This window comes from Aquarana catesbeiana, linkage group LG01 (genome assembly GCF_042186555.1).
Source record: "Aquarana catesbeiana isolate 2022-GZ linkage group LG01, ASM4218655v1, whole genome shotgun sequence".
In the NCBI taxonomy this organism is placed as follows: Eukaryota; Metazoa; Chordata; class Amphibia; order Anura; family Ranidae; genus Aquarana; species Aquarana catesbeiana.
Genome location: NC_133324.1, coordinates 841452923 through 841473019, shown reverse-complemented (window position 1 = coordinate 841473019; position 20097 = coordinate 841452923). Strand labels below are relative to the sequence as shown.

At 40.9% G+C, this 20097-nt stretch overlaps 1 protein-coding gene across 2 annotated transcripts in view; it reads right to left on the bottom strand.

Moving 5' to 3' along the window:
- Nucleotides 1–20097, bottom strand: part of ARAP2 (ArfGAP with RhoGAP domain, ankyrin repeat and PH domain 2) — a 604561-nt gene that overhangs the window by 67268 nt on the left and 517196 nt on the right. The window lies entirely within an intron of this gene.

The window sequence follows — 20097 nt, the reverse complement described above, 5'->3', positions numbered from 1 at the left end:
AGTGTGACATTTGCGTTAATATATGCTGCTGTTTTTTTTTTTTTATAAACAGTTGTATAAACAGTTGATAACAGTCAGCTTATTGGGAAGACATTTGAGTTCATTTACTAAAACTGGAGAGCGCAAAATCTGGCGCAGCTGTACATGGTAGCCAATCGGCTTCTAACTTCAGCTTGTCCAGTTAACCACTTGCCTAGAGGGTACTTAAACCCCCTTCCTAACCAGACTAATTTTCAGCTTTCAGCGCTCTCACACTTTGAATAACAATTACTCAGACATGCAACATTGTACCCATATGAATTTTTTTGTCCTTTTTTTCATACAAATAGAGCTTTCTTTTGGTGGTATTTGATCACCACTGGGTTTTTTATTTTTTGTGTTATAAATGAAAAAAGACCAAAAATTTGGTTGAAAAAATGCATTTTTCTTCGTTTTGGTTATAAAATTGTGCAAATTAATAATTTTTCTTCCTAAATTTTGGCCAAAATTTATACTGCAACCAAGTGTTTTATTTGGTCTTTGTGAAAGTTATAGTGTCAATCTCTGAAAATTGATCACACCCAATGTAATGACGGCCTATCTCATTTCTTGAGACGCTAACAAACCAGGAAAGTACAAATAGCCCCCAAATTACCCCTTTTTGGAAAGCAGACATTCCATGGTATTTAGTAAGAGGCATGGTGAGTTTTTTGAAGTTGTAATTTTCCCACAATTCTTTTCAAAATGATTTGTTTTTTGTTTTTTTGACAAAATTGTCATAATAACAAGTTATTTCTCACACAGCATATGCATACTACAAATTACACTCTAAAATACATTCTACTACTAATCTACTACTACTGAGAATGTCAATACCACATGTGTGAGACTTTTTCACAGCCTGACCACATACAGAGGCCCAACATGCATGGAGCACCATCAGGCGTTCTAGGGACATAAATTACACATTACATTTCTTGACTACTCTAATGCCCTGTACACACGGTATGATTTTCCGATGGAAAATGTGTGATAGGCTCTTGCTGTGGGAAATTCCGACCGTGTGTGGGCTCCATCACACATTTTCCATCGGAATTTCCGACACACAAAGTTTGAGAGCTTGCTATAAAATTTTCCGACAACAAAATCTGTTGTCGGAAATTCCGATCGTATGTACACAAATCCGACGCACAAAGTGCCACGCATGCTCAGAATAAATTAAAGAGACGAAAGCTATTGGCTACTGCCCCGTTTATAGTCCCGACGTACGTGTTTTACGTCACTGCATTTAGAACGATCGGATTTTCCGACAACTTTGTGTGACCGTGTGTATGCAAGCCAAGTTTGAGCCAACATCCGTCTGAAAAATTCCATGGATTTTGTTGTCGGAATGTCCGATCAATGTCCGACCGTGTGTACGGGGCATTACACTTTCGAAGGCCCTGGAGCACCAGGACAATGGAAACACCCAAAAAATTACCCCATTTTGGAAAGTAAACACCCCAACGTATAATCTACATAACGAGTCTTTTGAAAATGTCATTTTTTTCCACAAGTTTTTGGAAAATGTGGAAAGAAAATAAAAACACAAAGTTGTCCATGTATAAGATATTTCCAACACATAGCATGTTCATAGCATAAATGACACCCCAAAATACATTCTGCTGCTACTCCTGAGTATGGCAATACCGCATGTCTGAGACTTTTACACAGCCAGGCCACATACAGAGGCCCAACATACAGGGAGCACCATCAGGTGTTTTAGGAACATAAAATGCACATCTAATTTGACTACCTATAACACTTTTGTGAGACACCGATGGGTACTGTAGTGGCACTGATGAGCACTGTAGTGGCATGAATGTGGCACGGATGAGAACTGATGGGGCATGGATGAGTACTGATGTGGCAAGGATGAGCACTGATGTGGCAAGGATGAGCACTGATGTGGCATGAATGAGCACTAATGTGGCATGAATGAACATGAATGAGCCATGAATGACCATGGAAGGACACGGATGAGCCATGGATGAGCACGGATGAGCCATGGATGAGCATGGATGGGGATGGATGAGTCATGGATGGGGATGGATGAGCTTGGCTGGGCATGGATGAGCATGGATGGGCCATGGATGAGCATGGATGGGCCATGGATGATCGTGGAGGAGCATGGGTGGGCATGAATGAGCATGGGTGGGCATGGATAAGCATGGCTGGGCATGGATGAGCATGGCAGGGCATGGATGAGCATGGCAGGACATGGATGAGCATGGCTGGGCATGGCTGGGCATGGATGAGCATGGCTGGGTATGAATGAGCAGGAATGAGCAGAGATCAGCGCTGTGGGCACTTCAGATCCAGCCCACAGTGCTGCTGCACCCGGCTCCTTCCTCTCCTCGCACACTGTACGAGGAGAGGGGAGGAGCTGAACCGGACATGCTCCGGTCTGTTGACAACTGATCACTCCGTCATTGGACGGGACAATCACATGGTAAAGGGCCGCTGTCACTGGCCCTTTACCCCGTTCCGTGACGCGCCGGGTCCAGAGGGCCCGGCGGTCACAGACATTTCCGGGTGCGTGTCCCAGGGGGCGTGTGGGAGCGCGATTCTGGGAGGATGTTATATAATGGCCTCCCAAAGTTATCCAACCGCGCTGTAGCTATGGCCCAGTCGGCAACTGGTTAAGTTTTGAGTTAAAAAAAATTTAAACTGGAAGCTGATTGGTTTCTATGCAGAGTTGCAACAGATTTTGCACTCTCCAGTTTTATTAAATCAACCCCATAGCAAATGATAGATGCATAGATGTTTGAATAATCACATTGCAATAAATACAGGTAATTTTGCTGCAGAAATATGGCTTTATTTTCAATTCAAAAATATGTTTATGTTAATAGCATAGATTAATTTAACAAAATTGATAGCTGCCTAATAAAACATCTTATTTTTTCAGCAGATAAATGTTGGATTTAACATATAGTAAAGAGATTTTTTTAAAAACAGAGTAAAGAGTTTTATTTAAAAAATGTATGTATATTTGAAAGATTGAGCCCTCGTTTACACTGGACTAATTTGACAAGCGATTTGGCATGTCAAATCGCATGCCAAATCAGAGCCTATTGCCAGCAAAGGCACCATTCGAATTGGTGCGATGTCGACTTTGTGGTGCAGCACCGATTCCCAAAAGTAGTTCTTGCTCTACTTTTGGTGACTTTGGGGACAAGTTCAATAGACATCTGTGCAGGACCCGTATAGATGTCTCTCAAATTGCCCCCGAAGTCAGACTGAAATGTTATTTGAAATCGTGCGAGTTCAGCTGAACTTGCACGATTTCAAACCCACATTCTACTAGGCTAAAGTGCCAGTAATGCTTTTATTTAATTCATAGCTAGGTTTATTTATTAGTTTTTTTGCTGTGGGCAAAATTACTTCTTCAACCTCAGGCGATCAAGACATTTCAATTCCATTTACATCACACCATTATTTTTAAAAGCAGAGAACTTATTGAATTCAAGCAGACTTAAAGTGACATTGTCATGAGAAAAGTGTTAGGGCCACCCTTGCCGACCTCCCTTTTGAGAATGTTATGAGAATGCTGTTGTTTTTGGCTTTGTTTCTTTCTGAGTCTCTAACCTGAAGCAAGTATAGAGATGCACATTTCTTTTAAGCATAGGCTGAGGCTGGAATGTGTGGATCCGGGAGTCTTCCGTCCATTCACGTGCCGAACTGAGTGATTAATTCATGGCTTTGTTTTGCACCACGACTGTCACTTTGAAACTGAAAAGGGCAGACCGGGGTAGACAAGATTTACCAATTCCTGTGATCAATATATAATCCAGAGGCTTCATCTGGGTAGGTCATCTCCACAGCGAGTTCCCCATGGGGTGGAGAAACGTCCTGTCCTGGATATTTAACAGTCTATTAAAACTCTAATTCTTTCTTGGCTCACTTACACAAGTATGTTTACCCACTGATACCAGTCAGTGAGTCCTGATAGTCTTGTCTCCCTGGTCTTCCTCTAACCCTGAATTTTTTTTCATGGGACTGTTCCATCTAATACCTCTGCTATGCTATGTTTAGTTCACACACCTCTATATGTATTTACTGAATACCCGTTTCAACGCGAATTTTCATCTGACAGAGTATATCAAACGTTTTATGTAACCTGAAATATTGTTATCTATAATTAAGCCAATAAAAATAATTAAACCAGAGATGCACATTTGAGACACTCATTTACAACATGCTTGTTCCTGTGACTTAAAAGTATTCAAGTCAGCCACTACCAGGCAACTAGTACTTTCAAATGAGGGCCAGAAGTTGCAGCCCCCATACTTTTCTCATGACAGTCATTGAAATGTTACTTAAAAGGTGTTGTAAAGGCAGAAAGTTTTTTATCTTAATGCATTCTATGCATTAAGATAAAAAACCTTCTGTGTGTAGCTGCCTCCCCAGCACCTCCGAATTACGTACCTGAGCTCCCTCTCTCTCTCCAGCGATGTCCATGATGCCCTCAGCCATCCAGTACACGCCTCCTGATTGGCTAAGACAGAGCAGCGGTGCTATTGGCTCCCACGACTGTCAATAAAAGTCAGTCAGCCAATCAGGTGAGAGAGGGGGTGGGGCCAGGTCGGGGCTCCATGTCTGAATGGATACACAGAGCTCTGACTTGGCTTGGGTGACCCCTGTAGCAAGCTGCTGGCTGAGGGGCAAGGGAGGGAGGGACTAGGAGCAGCAAAGAGGGACCCAAGAAGAGGAGGATCCAGGCTGCTCTGTGCAAAACCAACTGCACAGAGGAGGTAAGTATAACATGTTTGTTATTTAAAAAAAAAAAAACAAGCCTTTACGATCACTTTAAGCTCTATTAAAAGCCATACATGTGTGGGTAAATAAACATTAACAGAAAGCTCAAAGTACTTACCTTTCCTGCTGCACTAGGCTCCCTTTTGAGCTGGTCAAAAACATCAAAATTAAACTAACATCATATTTACCTCTTCCGTTGTCTATGCCACCAATTGTCACTCTGATGGGGAGAAACTGTCCCTTAAAGTTTCTGTGGAAATTGACAATTCTGAAAGATCTGGGCCCCCTGTGTTCTCGGCTGTGTTCCTCCCGGTGATCCCACCTTACTACAGGAAACAGTGGCATGGAGGTCATCAGGAAGAACTACTGAGCACAGTGGGAGATTGACATTCCTGGAAATGTTGGTTTATAAACAGACTTCAAGGTGAACATTCTCCTTACAGCATTAATTATCTTTTTTATTTAGGCAACAATGTCACTTTGGGATTTGCCAATTCTCCCCTTGAGCAGAGATTGCATGATAAAATGCTTAAGGTTTTGGCCATATAACAGGAGGGAATGTGGCGAAGCAGTTTCTTCAGGAAAGGTAAGCATTTCTCTCTGTTACTCTAATTCAAACCCAACAAGACTGGTAAATATATTTTTTTAAATAAATGAGTATGGTGTCCTTTTATGAAACTGCGGTAAAATACGGCTTTTCAGTTCTCAGGCATTCTCAGAGGAGATCGCTCTCCTCTGAGTGCCTGTTTATGAAAGTGTGTAGATTGCTTCACATGTTGAGTTGAGAAGCGATCTACAAACGCCGGGAACTCCTCAGAACGGCTCCTCTCACTGTAATCGCGCATGATGTAGCGGGATTACAGTATGAGGAAGCATAAAATACAAATGTTTAACACGAATCAGCACACATTATTCCCCAACATATTAATAAAATAATAAAGTTAAATTCCCTCTACACAATATACATTAACCTAATTATAAAAAAAAAACATTGTTTTTATCAATATTTAAAGATCATACATGTGCTTATTTAAATGTGAAAGGTGTATAGTAAATTAATGTAATCCACATATGTAATGCAGCTATACACCATTCATATAAATGCAAAATACATTTATAATCATTAAAAAAATAATTTTAATAAAGTATACAAGTATAAATATTTATTAATAAATTAAAATAAAATATATTTCATAATTGATAAACATAAAAATTGATAAACTGGTGCGATGCGAGAACACTGCGAATCCACTGCGGGTTCCCGCATCGCACCGACTCGCATGTCAATTCACACTGCCATATGCGAATCGCTGGGGAGTGTCAATACATTGCTAACGACACCCCCAGTTTAGCTAGCATATCGCACTGCGAACTGACAGTTTGGACATGAATCTGATTGCATATGTGTGAACACACATGCGATCCGATTCTGGTCCGAACAGAAAAAAGGGTCCTGTGCGTGTTTGCACTGAATGCGGTGCAATATCAGCCATACTATCTGTACGGCTGATATCGCACCGCACAGACATCGCATGTAATGTGAATGGCAGTGCGCTGCAAATTACATGCAATGCCTGTGCGATGTCTGGCATTGCACAAGTGTGAACTGGGCCTAAAAGTTAACAACACCCCCAAATCAGTTTGCATATCGCAGTGTGATCTGCAAACTGGGACAGGAATCGAATCGCATGGGTGTTCACACATTCAATTCTGCTGCGGACCAAAAAGAAGGGTCCTGTATAGTTTGGTCCAAGTGCAATGCAAATTCAGCCATACTATCTGTATGACTGAAATCGCATCGCACAGAGATTGGAAGTGATTTTGCACTGCAGTGCTGTGCGAATCATATCCGATCTTGGACACCGCAGCAGTGGGAACCAGCCCTAAATCATGTTGCATTTGCACCAAAATGGTACAGGACCCTTTATTTGGTCTGCACTGGAATCGGATCGCATGGGTGTGAACACCCATGCGATCCGATTCCTGCATTCCTGCACCATTACATAGTTCGCACTGCGATCTGTGAAATGATCTGGGGGTGTCATTAAGTTTACATTGACACCCGCAGTGGTGCGCAGATGTCAATGTAGGTGCGATGTGGAAACCCGCACAAGAATCACGCTGGTTCACGCATCGCACAAGTGTGAACCCAGCCAGAGAGACGTGAACATCTAAAAAAAAAAAAAAAATTATATATATATATATATATATATATATATATATATATATATATATATATATATATATATATATATATATATATATACACACACATACACACTATAAATTCCTATCCTGCTGGTTTTGGGGTGTGTAATGGTGGAGAAGATGTGCTCTGACTGTTTGGTGAAAGAAGTCAAAAGACTTCCTGCTTTCTCCAGATTACTCAGCCAGCTTCACACTTCTCTCTCTCATTCTCCACATCTGAAATGATGAATCAGAAAGTGAGAATTCTGTGACAGATCGCCAGTGAGGTGCCGAGATTGCACCTTCATAAACTGTCCGTTTCTGTGACAGTCAGTTACAGATTCTCACTGTGCTGAGATAATCAGCGGAGAACATGTTCTCCACTGATTACCTCAGTTTCATAAACTGGTAATGACCTGAGATCAGCGGCGAGACTTGGGATCGCAGCTGATCTCAGTTTCATAAAAGGACACCTATGTCCACTTTTTACTTTTTCTAAATCAGTGTTTCTCAACTCCAGTCCTCAAGGTGCCCCAACAGGTAATGTTTTCAAGATTTTCAGATAAAACAGCTGTGGTAATTACTAAGGCAGTGAAACTGATCAAATCACCTGTGCAAAATAATGAAAAGCCTGAAAATATGACCTGTTGGGATGCCTTGAGGACTGGAGGACAAGGCTACAAAACTTAAAAAATAAACTAAAAGTGTTATTAAAGCTGTAACATATACGGGATGTAAGAAAAATTTAACAGTACGGTAGTTTGGGCAAAAGCTGAAAGGGGACATGAACTGTAGAAGTAGTGTAATTGTAGATATACCGTAGTTTAATTTTGTGTTATTAGCGATACAATAGTCCCTTATTCAGCCATAAACATAGGTTCACCAATTAGCATTTGAAAGGAGAGTAAGCTTCTAGGCTAGAGTTGATGTTGAGGACATTGAGAAGGCCCTGAAATGTCTGCCAGCTTTGATTTATATCAACAGATCTAAGGAATCTATTTTTATCTCTCAAAAAGCTGAAATATTAGTTGCAGAGAGATGAAAATAAATCCTTCTTATTGTACACATGTCAGGCTACGTGCACATGTAAATCTGTATTTGTAGTGCATTTAGAATTCAGTAGAATGTACAAAACTGTTATATGGCGCCTGATTGCGCCAGCTGAACAGTGCTTGGTACTGTCACGTCTCTGACCCAGAAATCAGAGCAGTTTTGGGCCCATTCAACTCTGATAACTTCAGAACACAGAACCGTCCTGTGGGCTGGTGCGGGAACACCCCCTGGGGATGACTGGCCAAGGGCTAAAGTCCAGCCCACATTCAAATTCCAATAAATTGAGGACCCTGAGAAATGGGTGACGAGGTGATTCCTACAGAGTCTGTGTCTCTGACTAGGGAATTACAGACACTTCTGACTTGCTCCAGTCACAGGATAAATCTTGGTAAAGTGTTATTTCTGTATTTATCCCTTATTTTAATAGTGAATAACCAACTCTGTATGTCTTTTTGACTTGTTTGTATTTTTTGTAATTCTCCTTCTTTGGAAATATTTTATGCATTGCCCACTTCCAGGATATTAATATAAAAAAAAAAATAATACGTAAATAACTTCTGTGTGCTAAACTAGGGCTCATATCCACAGAGAGATTGATGCATTGTAGTATGCTCGGAACACATTCATCGCCAGTCCATATGCAATTACTGTGGCAGGCTATCATTTGTTATGTGTCTGGTGTGTGGACAGTGGGAAGAGTGATTATCACCAGGTTCTAGCTCGTAGGATAGCTGGAGGAATCTGTGCTAATTGCCAGACTGCTCCCCAACCCTTAGAATGCTCCAGATTGTATGTAAGATTTGTATATGCCTGTGTGTGTGGTCAGCCAGCTGGTTGGGAGTGGAGTCTACCTTTAGTGGTTGCCAGAGGTAGTGCAAGCTGTGAAAGTGTATCACGGCCAGTCTTATTGCTCAGAATGAAGTTCCCCTTCATTCCCTCCTATCCCTAGTCAAGGTCCACTCCCTGGTTAGCTATCCGCCGTGGGCTCGCATTCCATGACAAAAGCACACTAATATAATATCCAAAAATGCCACAAAATGTATAAGATGAAATTGTAATGATTTAACAAATAATACACATGTTTAGGCTTAAAATTGTGTAACTTTGTGGAAAAAAGTAAAACTCATGGCAACCAAAAGCATTACTTTGCCTATTGTTATGCTAAAATTGGGCATTAAAAATTATTATTAAAGAAAACTATACTGTATGCAAAATCACCATCTAATCTTGTTAATTCTTTAAAAAAAAAATTAAAATTACTTTCACAGGGATAGGATAGGCAGCACTCTCAGTCAGTAGTGCAGCTATTGTCTTGTACAATGGAACATATTGTAAAATCCACAGTCAAATTGCCTTTAGTAAGTCAATCCCATAAAATCAAATCATGAAGACCGGTAATTGTGCTTGAGAGATACCATTGAGATAGGTGTTATACATTTAAATTATTATTATTATTATTATACATGATTTATATTTCACCAACAGTTTATGCAGAGCTTTACAATATAAAGTGAGACAATATAGCAACAATACAATTCAATACAAAATGGCTAGGAGGGCCCTGCTCCTGTGAGCTTACAATGTAATAGGGAGAGGCTGGTGAAACAAAAGTTAGTAACTGTGAGGGATGAACTGATGAGGGAAATAGAAGATTTGGATGTTAGCTGAAGGCAGGATAGGCCTCACTGAAGAGCTGAGTTTTCATAGATCACCTAAAAGTGAACAGAATAGGAGATAACTGGACAGATTGGAGTAGTGAGTTCCAGAGCATAGGAGAGACGCTGGAGAAGTCCTGGAGATGAGTATGGGAGGAGGAGACAAGGGATCTCGAGAGCAGGAGGTCTTGGACGGTTTGGGTGATATTTGGCAATAAGATGGGTGATGTAGCTCGGGGTTGTAAATGGCTTTGTATGTTATTGTTAGTGTTTTGAATTGTATTTGTTGGACAATGGGAAGCCAGTGGAGGGATTGGCAGAGAGGGGTGGCGGACACTGAATGATTGGTAAGGTGGATGAGTCTGGCAGTGGCATTCATGATAGACTGAAGAGGGGATAGCTTGCGGAGAGATAGGCCAATGAGGAGGGAGTTACAATAGTCAAGGCAAAAGATTACAAGGGAGTATTGCTTAGGAGTATCAATGGTTCGAAAGGGGCGTATTTTGGAGATGTTATGGAGGTGAAGTCTGCAAGATTTGGACAGCGATTGGCTTTGGGTCTGAAAGGATAGGTCAGAGTCCAGGATTACCCTGGCATGAGGGGAGGGACTGATGGCTGTATTATTGATCTGGATGGAGAAGTCAGGGGAGGGGGCACGGGCAGAAGGAAAAATTATGAGCTCAGTTTTAGAAATATTGAGTTTGAGAAAGTGGTGTGACATCCATGCTGATATGTCGGTTAGTAAGTTAGTAATGTGAGAGGAGACTGAAGGAGTGAGGTAAGGGGTAGAGAGATATATTTGTAGGTCTTCAGCTTAGAGAGTGTACTGGAAGCCATGGAAATTTATTAATTGACCAAGAGAGGAGGTGTAAATGGAAAAGAGGAGGGGGTCTGAGGACATAACCTTGAGGTACCCCTACAGAAAGATGAAAGGAGGAAACAGAGTTATAGGTAACACTGAAGGAGCGCTGTGATAAGTAGGAGGAGAACCAGGAGAGCAGAGTCTTGAAGGCCAAGAGAGTGGAGTTTTTTGAGGAGGAGGGATAGTCAACAGTATCAAAGGCTGCAAAGAGGTCTTGTAGTATGAGTATGGAGTAGTAGCCATTGGTTTTAGCAGTTAGTAGATCATTAGTAAGTTTTAGTAGCGCAGTTTCAGTGGATGGAGTGGAGGATGACCGTAGTAGTTGTGAGGGAACAGGATCCAGGGGACAGATGGTAAGGCTAACTTATGAGAAAACTTTAGCGACCTCTTCATTAGTAGCAAGGTCAAAAGAGGAAAGTGTTGAGAGTGGATTATTACAGGGTATGTTAAGTTAGATAGATGTCTGTGCAGTGGAGATGCCCCCACGAATTGCATCAATCTTGGTATTAAAGTGATTGGCAATCTCGTGAGCAGTGGGCGAGTTACTGGGTGGAGATGGTGGTGGAGAAAGTAGAGAGTTAAAAGTAGAGAAGAGAGGACAAGGACTAGAGGACAGAGTAATAATGAGAGTGACAAAGTAGGCTTGTTTGGCAACACGGAGGGGGGAATTGTATTTTAAGAAAGCAGATTTATATTGGGTGAATGCATGCTGGGATTTGGTTTTACGCCACACTCGCTCCAGTGCACAGCTATGTCTCTTAAGGTTTCTAGTGTCGGTCTGCCAAAGCTGTAATGGTTGGGGCCTGATATTTTGTGTAGTGAGGAGCAAGAGAGTCCAGTGTGGATGAAAGTGAACTATTGCAGACAGAAGTGGCCAGGTCAGGGCAAGACAGGGGTGAGATTTTGTTATGTAGGTGGTCAGTTGCACAGTAAAAAAGAGAAGGATTAAGTGGTGAAGGTTTCTGCGGGAAACTGTTTTCTGCTTGTAGTGACAGGTAGTTGGAGACAAGGACATTGCAAAAGTGATGAGATTGTGATCAGAGAGATGACAGGGGTTTGTTGGTGAGGTTGTAGGCGGTGCAAAGATGGTAGAAAACAAAGTCAAGAGTATTACCATCAGAGTGAGTGGGGGACTGTGTCCATTGTGTTATGTCAAAGGATGAGCTTAAGTTGAAAAGTTGGGATATAGCTGGTCTGTTAACATTAGGATGTGGGATGGGGATGTTAAAATCACCAATAATGATAGTGGATATTTCAGAGGAGAGACAGTAGGGTAGCCAGGCAGCGTGACATCAGTCCACAAGGCCGATAGATCACTACAGCCCTTAGGGAAATGGGAGAAAACAGACAAATACAGTGTGTCTCAAAATATGAGAAGGATAGAGAGGGAAGGGTAGGAAGGACTTGAAAGGTGCTCAGTGGAGATAGAAGCAAACCAACTCCACCTCTTTTCTGTCCACTGGGTCTGGGTGAGTGAGTCCAGTGGAGGCCTCCATGGGAAAGGGCTGCATGCAAGGCAGAGTCTGACTCTTGAAGCCATGTTTCCATGATTGCAAGAAGGTTAAGGGAGTGGGAGACAAAAAGGTCATGGAAAGAAGTGAGCTTGTTGCAGACAGAGCGGGCATTCCAGAGGGCACAAGAGAGGGGGGGGTGGTTTTTGGGAGCAGGAGGATTGAGATAAGACTGAGAAGATTGCGTCTGAAGCTGGAGGAGGGAGGGTGCCGCGTGTGGGGGTGAGATAATGGAGGACCAGGATTAGGGGATATATCTCCAGAGGTTAGGAGGGTGAGGAAAATAAGATGGGAGTGGGATATATATGAGTGCACAAAGTTCCCTGTCCTAATGTGTGGGTCAGCAGGTAGATTAAGTATTAGCAGGAGGTGATGAGAACAGTAGTAGCGAGACGGTAGAAGTAAGGGTAATATGTACAAGTTTTGGGGTGGAGAAGAGGTTAAAATGAATGAGAACTTGAAAGCAGAGGATACTAGTATGAGAAGGCAGAGGAGAGGGGGCATATTAAAGGGGATAGGATTCAGACTTGTAAGATGCCTTCCAAAGTGGTGGTTTACAGTTGGTCCAGAGTGGAACAGAGTTATTTGTGATCTTTTCTTGCTGCTTTCATTAAACTGCTGTGTTCAACTGCTGATTACTCTTGCAAAAAATTGCTCTGCCTGAACCCCCTGTCTGACTTCCCCCATAGGCTTTACTAAATTTATAGTGAGATGATCAAATGAGGAAACCTTCCCCACCCCAATTAGGGACTGATAAGGGACACATGAATTTGGGAGAGGAATGGTCAAAGACAGACACAGGCCAAAGTCGTAAAAGATAATTGACTCTTAGATCCCAAAAGGAGGTGAGAATCATTCACCACAAATGGCCATGTTAAAAAAACAAAACTCTTAGATGCATTACCCCTGGTATAACAGAGTGTCAGCAAAGCAGTGAGACAATTTGTATTACCCCAGATATAACAGTGTGTCAGCAAAGCAGTGAGACAGTTTGCATTGCTGAGAGACAGTTTGCATTACCTGTGAAGAAGCAGAAAAAGAGATGATGAGAGATCAACAGACTGCTGTGTTCAACTGCTGATTACTCATGCAGAAAAATTACTCCAGCAGGAAAAATTGCTCTGCCTGAACCCTCAGTCTTATTCTTTGCTCAAGGCATTAATGTTAGGGACCATTCACGTTATGAAAAATTACAAGCAACTTGGCCTATAAAATAAAACTGGGAAAAACTCACTTGCTGCGTAACACATAGTCAAGCAGTCAGCAGTTATCTGCAAGGTGGTCAGCAGTCTCAAGCACAGTGAAATGGTCATCTATTATTCAGACTTCATTCGCTCATACTGCAAGCACTTGCCCCTTAGATGCATCTTTGTATGACTGCTCTAAAACGCAGTCTGGATCCTGATGCCGTTTGGCTCATTCTTCTGTTTCAATGCAGAGCAGTGCAGGAAAACCCCTTATTAATCAATATTTTGTTTTAGGACTACAGTGCCTTGAAAAAAGTATTCATACTCCTTGGAATTTTCCACATTTTGTCATGTTACAACCAAAAATGTAAATGTATTTTATTGAGATTTTATGTGATAGACCAACACAAAGTGCCACATAATTGTGAAGTGGAAGAAAAACGATAAATGGTTTTCCAAATTTTTTACAAATCAATATCTGAAAAGTGTGGCGTGCATTTGTATTCAGCCCCCTTTGCTCTGAAACCCCTAACTAAAATCTAGTGGAACCATTTGCCTTCAGAAGTCATCTAATTCATAAATAGAGTCCACCTGTCTGTAATTTCATTTCATTATAAATACAGCTGTTCTGTGAAGCCCTCAGCGGTTTGTTAGAGAACCTTAGTGAACAAACAGCATCATGAAGGACAGGGATACAGTTGTGGAGAAGTTTAAAGCAGGGTTAGGTTTCAATCCATCATCAGAAAATGTAAAGAGTATGGCACAACTGTAAACCTACCAAGACATGGCCGTTCACCTAAACTGACAGACCGGGCAAGGAGAGCATTGATTAGAGAAGCAGTAAAGAGGTAACTCTGGAGGAGCTGCAGAGATCCTCAGGTAGGAGAATCTGTTCACAGGACAACTATTAGACGTGCACTTCACAAAACTGGCCTTTATGGAAGAGTGACAAAAAGAAAGCCATTGTTAAAAGAAAGCGATAAAAATTCCCTTTTGCACTTTGTGAGAAGCCATGTGGGGGACACAGCAAACGTGGAAGAAGGTGCTCTAGTCAGATGAGACCAAAATGTAACTTTTTGGCTTAACAGCAAAACGATATGTGTGGCTGAAAACTAACACTGCACATCACCCTGAACACACCATCCCCACCGTGAAACATGGTGGTGGCAGCATCATGTTGTGGGGATGATTTTCTTCAGCGGGAACAGGGAAGATGGTCAGAGTTGATGGAAAGATGATTGGAGCCAAACACAGGGCAATCTTAGAAGAAAACATGTTAGTCTACAAAAGACTTGAGACTGGGGCGGAGGTTCACCTTCCAGCAGGACAATGACCCTAAACATACAGCCAGAGCTACAATGGAAGGGTTTAGATCAAAGAATATTAATGTGTTAGAATGGCCCAGTCAATGTCCAGACTTAAATTTAATTTAGAATCTGTGGCAAGACTTGAAGATTGCTGTTCACAGACGCTCTCCATCCAAACTGACAGAGCTTGAGCTATTTTGCAAAGAAGAATGGGCAAAAATGTTACTCTCTAGATATGCAAAGCGGGTAAAGACATACTCAAAAAGACTTGCAGCTGTAATTGCAGTGAAAGATGGTTCTACAAAGTATTGACTCATAGGGGCTGAATACAAATGCATGCAACAATTTTCACATATTTAATTGTAAAAAATTTGGAAAACCATTTATCATTTTCCTTCCACTTCACAATTATGTGCCACTTTGTGTTGGTCTATCACATAAAATCCCAATGAAAATACATTTACGTTTTTTTTTAACGTGACAAAACATGGAAAATTTAAAGGGGTATGAATACTTTTTCAAGTCACTGTACATTGCCAGTCATACAGTTTGTTAGATACTGGATGCCATCCTTTACAGAATTTTGTACATGCCTTAGCTGCTGACATAATTTGTTTGAACCTCACTTGAACATCCCTTTCTCTCAATTTTGCTGTGTTTCCTATGTCTTTGTTCTAGATTCCGTGTTTGTCTGATTATTCCTAGGAATGGTCTCCAGCTACTCCCCCTGACTATGTTTCTGCTTTATCCCTTGTCACTGCCTCCAACCAGGATATAGCTCATGGCCTGAACCAACCACAAACGTACACATTGACTAGTATTCTGCTTTGGTCTGTCCAGTTACCAGTTGCTACCTCAGAATTCCAACATAACTTTTTTTTAAAAAACAATACTAAACCAATCACTATGTGTGAATGTCCACTAACTTACTGGTGTGCTTGGCATAGAGAAAAAATATAATGTTGGTGTCTGAACTCTGGGGTATTGAAGATCAACAAAATCCTGGAAGTAAACCTAAGCAGGGGGAACTGAGGAAAAGGGGTATGAAGGATGAAGATCAGCTGACCACTTTATAGACTCCAGATGTACATACAGTATGAAAATAAACCACAGTGATCCCACTCAAATATATTGCTTTTTATTTTTGTAAATAAAGTATAACAATCACCCATGGTCTATCTAAGTAGCCAACATATAGTTTTTCAATCCTGTGACAGATAATGACTAATAGATAAAAATGTCCGATATATGCAAATTTCCTACTTACTGCAAAGTCCACATGCTATAAAATATATATTTGCTGCTCAGCAATTTACAGAGTTATAAATATCTTGTTTGTCACAATAATTAATGTATTTCACGTCAAAAAAGTCAATAAAGAACTCTTGACTTCCTGCCATAAGAAAAGCATACATATTGATTATGTAGAGTCATCTTTACATAATTGGCAATGGAAGATTTGTTATATCATGAAAATGGAACTACATTTTTTTATACCTAAACAAAAGGAAGGTGAGGGCAAAAATAAATACTGAATATAGCTGATAAACTACAACTATTATAATGAAAAAAAAGGATTTATATTAGAAGGCATGCCTTAGGATGTCGACAATGCTTATAAGAAATCTTAAATTTACACATTCTTGATGTCTTCAATTTTTCAAAAAACTACTTTTTCCCCTTTATGTATTTTTTTTGTTTTGTTAGTGTCACCATATTACAAATGACATTATCCATATTGACAGGTTTTCAAATGGGTTTCAACTGGTACTATCTTTCATGTGCAGACATAGATAAAAATCTGCCTTGCCCCTACTACAACAGTGAGTGGAATTAATTGTGATGATTTTCTAGCTTCCGCAGTCTTCTTAAAGTAAATGTAAACCCTGCATTTACTAAAGCACTGTGTATTATATATCATTGTTTTTGATAACATTTATTTTTCATCCTCCTTTGCATCTTGCAATCTTTTAGATTGTAAGCTCTTATGAGCAGGGCCCTCTTAACCCTCTTGTATTTTATTGTATTGTAACTGTACTTTTTCCCTTTAGATTGTAAGACTACTTTCACACTGAGGCACTTTACGGGCACTACAGCGCTAAAAAAAGACCCTGCATATTGCCTGTAAAGAGCCTCTCCTGTCTCTCCAGTGTGAAAGCCCGAGTGCTTTCACACTGGAGGGGTGTGCTTGCAGGGCGGTAAAAAAAGTCCTGCAAGCAGCATCTTTGCAGCGCTGTATTCACCGTTCCTAAAGTGCCCCTGCCCATTGAAATCAATGGGGCAGTGCCGCCAAACCGCCGGCAAAGCGGGACGTTTTTCGTCCGCTAGTGGGGGCAAAAAGTGCCCCATTAGCGGCCAAATATCACCGCTAAAACAAAGGTAAAGTGCCACTAAAAATAGCGGCGTTTTACAGCCGATGCCCGCCTGCCCCAGTATGAAAGTAGCTTTAAGCACTGTGCTATATAAATCCTGTATAATAATCTAAGGTCCTTTTCACACTGAGGCGCTTGTAAACAGCCAGTAAAACACTGAGCATTTTTGAAGAGCTTTTGAAGTGCTTTCCATTCATTTCAATGGAGAGAGGCGTTTTTTCACCACCCTGCCAACGCACTGCCCCAGTGTGAAAGCATGCATTGATTTTAATGAAAATAGGTTTTCGTGAGCTTTTCAGCCGCTTTTTTTAGCATGAAAGCACCTGAAAAGTGCCTCAGTGTGAAAGGGGTCTTAGTGTTTCAGATTCCCTGTTGCCCTTTAAAAGCCAATTTCTGTCAACATGAATGCACTTCAGCAATGGCTGCATGGGATATCTCAGGGCATGCTTGTGTAAGGTGTGATGAAGCACAGTGGCTTAACACTTTTGCCTGGTAGCACTAGGGTCAGGTTCTTGGTTCAAATCCCAACCACAACACTAACTGCCTGGGGTTTGCATGTTCTCTCTGTGCCTGTATGAGTTTCCTCCCACACTTCAAAGACACGGTGGTATGTTAATTGGCTCCTGTCTAAATTGCCCTTAGTATGTGTAAGTATGAATGTGATTTAGGGACCTTAGACTGTAAGCTCCTTGAGGGCAGGGACCAATGTAAATGTAAAGTATATATGTAAAGTGCTGTGTAAATTGATGGCACTATATAAATATCAATAATAACAAAATGGCCATTTCTAGTCTCCATCAGAATCTCATGTGGCAGCACAACTGGTTGTTAAAAATGGCCACTTGTAGTCTCCATCAGAATCTCCAGTTTCAATACAGCAGCATGACTGGGAAATAGAGCATTGTTACCATAAACAAGAAATGCCTAAAAAATGACCATAATGGCAAGCTCAAAAGACTTTTTTTTTAAGTAAGAGTTGTAGATGTTATGAGCTTAAAATTGGTATATTGACATGCAAAAGTTTATAAGAGGTTTAAGTGATTGGGTTTACAAATACAACGTTGTCCATACAGGCATAATTTGTTGTTCAAACTAAATGTGGAAAATCTGCATGTGCTTTTAAATGCACAAAATAGTCTACCAATATTTATAAATAACTATGTGGAATGTTGATCCCAGGTAGTTGTGAGATTGACTTTGGGGATTAAGTACTTCTCCTAAATTGTAATCTTAATCTGAATTCCCCTTGTCCCTTGGCTACAGAAGGCATTTCACCCTGAAGGGTGGGTCAAATACCTGTTCCCCGAGCTGCATACTGGTTCTTTTTGCTGGCTCGAACATCCTGTAGTGACCAGGTTTGTACTAGGAGAAGTACAACCAGAAAACTGGACACAAAGGCATTTACTATGAACAAGGGGAGAAGTCTGGCAAAATTCTTAGCAAGGGCTCTAAAAGACTACCAAGTAGCATCAAATATACATGGATTAGAAAAAAAACAGTTCCATAATACTAAGGCAATAGGGAATCAATATTAAAAAAGTACTTACATCAAAGCAAAATCCCAACCTTAAAACCCATCGAAACCGAAGAATTACAACGGCCTATTAGAGAAGAAGAACTAATAGAAGCCATTAAAGCTCTGAAACCTGGCAAGAGCTCAGGTCCAGATAGATTCACTGGCTAATATTTCAAAACTTTTACACAACTTTTTGATGGGAAGTGTTATCATAATGGGGGATTTTAATTATCCAGACATAGACTGGGCGGAGGGAACCGCGCATTCATTTAAGGCTCGCCAGTTCCTTAATGTCTTGCAGGACAATTTTATGGGTCAGAAGATAGACGCACCCACTAGAAATAAAACATTACTGGATCTACTGATTACCAACAATACAGACCTGATCACAGATGTGGAAATACGGGGCAATTTAGGTAACAGCGATCACAGGTCAATTAGTTTCAGTATATATCACACAAATAGGAAACATGAAGGCAACACAAAGACACTGAATTTCAAAAGAGCCAACTTCCCTAAACTACAAACCTTGCTAAAAGGCATAAATTGGGATAAAATATTAGGAACAAAGAATACGGAGGAGAGATGGGTTTGCTTTAAGAGCATATTAAATAAGGGCATTAGCCAATGTATCCCATTGGGTAATAAATTTAAAAGAGTGAACAAAAATCCTGGATGGCTTAACTCCAATGTAAAAATGCATATAAAAGCAAAGGAGAAGGCCTTCAAAAAATACAGGGTTGAGGGATCATCCTCAGCATTCTGACTTTATAAAGAATGCAATAAGAAATGTAAGGGTGCAATTAGGATGGCTAAAATAGAACATGAAAGACACATAGCGGGGGAGAGCAAAAAAAAATTCTTTAAGTATGTAAACAGTAAAAAAGGAGGACAGACCATATTGGCCCCATAAAGAATGAGGAAGGACATCTGGTTACAAAGGATGGGGAGATGGCAAAGGTATTGAATTTCTTCTTCTCCTCAGTCTTCACGAGTGAATCGGGGGGCTTCAGTAACCAAAACTACAGTGTTTATCCTCATGACACAACACAGGAAGCACCTCCATGGTTAACAGAGGACGGAATTAAAATTAGACTTGAGAAACTTAACATTAATAAATCACCGGGACCAGATGGCTTGCATCCGAGGGTACTTAGGGAACTCAGTCAGGTGATTACCAGACCGTTGTTCCTAATTTTTACAGACAGTCTATTGACTGGAATGGTACCAGCTGATTGGAGAAAAGCCAATGTAGCACCAATATTTAAAAAGGGCCCAAAAAACATCCCTGGGAATTACAGACCAGTTAGCCTAACATCAATAGTATGTAAACTCTTGGAGGGGATGATAAGGGACTATATACAAGATTTTAGTAATAAGAACGATATCATTAGCAGTAATCAGCATGGATTCATGAAGAATCGTTCTTGCCAAACCAATCTATTAACCTTCTATGAGGAGGTGAGTTGCCATCTAGATAAAGGAAGGCCCGTAGACGTGGTGTATCTGGATTTTGCAAAAGCATTTGACACAGTTCCCCATAAACGTTTACTGTACAAAATAAGGTCCGTTGGCATGGAACATAGGGTGAGTAAATGGATTGAAAACTGGCTACAAGGGCGTGTTCAGAGGGTGGTGATAAATGGAGAGTACTCAGAATGGTCAGGG